This window comes from Scardinius erythrophthalmus, assembly GCF_964197995.2.
Source record: "Scardinius erythrophthalmus genome assembly, chromosome: 9".
Taxonomy (NCBI): Eukaryota; Metazoa; Chordata; class Actinopteri; order Cypriniformes; family Leuciscidae; genus Scardinius; species Scardinius erythrophthalmus.
The window spans coordinates 20,214,821-20,215,554 of record NC_138229.1 but is presented as its reverse complement, the minus strand read 5'-3'; positions in this window follow the sequence as shown (position 1 = coordinate 20,215,554).

Here is a 734-nt window from a genome sequence, read left to right as displayed (position 1 = left end):
GTGCTCCGCCGTCCTTCAATACCCACCAGGTCCGGATTTGTTGCGGAACAGCTGTGGCCATGACTGACAGCTGAAGTCACAAGGACCCTGCACGAGATCTCGCGAATTCACGTATGACTGCACGATTTAAGTGCTGAACTGCTGTGGAGCTCTCCGGCATCCGGCAAAAATAGAAGCTCTGCGAATCTGCTCCAGAGGGCTGCGGATCGTCGGAGTCGGAACGCAGACGTTTCCGCAGTTGGTGGAAATTAGGGGTTACTTTCCAGTTAGACTAAAGTGTAGCTCTCCTTGACAGAAAGAACGCATTATCTTGATGTTTTGAGAGGACTCTCCTGTTTATAGTTAGAGCCTGGCCAAATCCAACCCTGGAAAATCTGTGTGACGGTGTGTGTGTTAGTCTTTTTGGTTATAGGTTAAGGAACCACTGGCATTGTTGGAGATTGACTGAGTTGTTGTTCGAGACATGCTGGCGCCCAGCTACCCAAATCTGCGAACTGGAAGGTCACGACGTGCCTAACTTCAGGGTCCAAGTGTCAGCTGCATAATCGATGGAGAAATGCTTAAATCTATCTGTATATGTGTGGAAAATTACTATGTTTATCTTTTTCTTAGCCAATCAGAAACTGCAACCTGTAACAATGATGTAGCTTAGACCTTGGTGAAGGGTATAAATGCTGTGATCTTTGTAACTGTAAGCAGGGCAGCCTACAAACTCCTGTGTGAGTCTTGAAGCT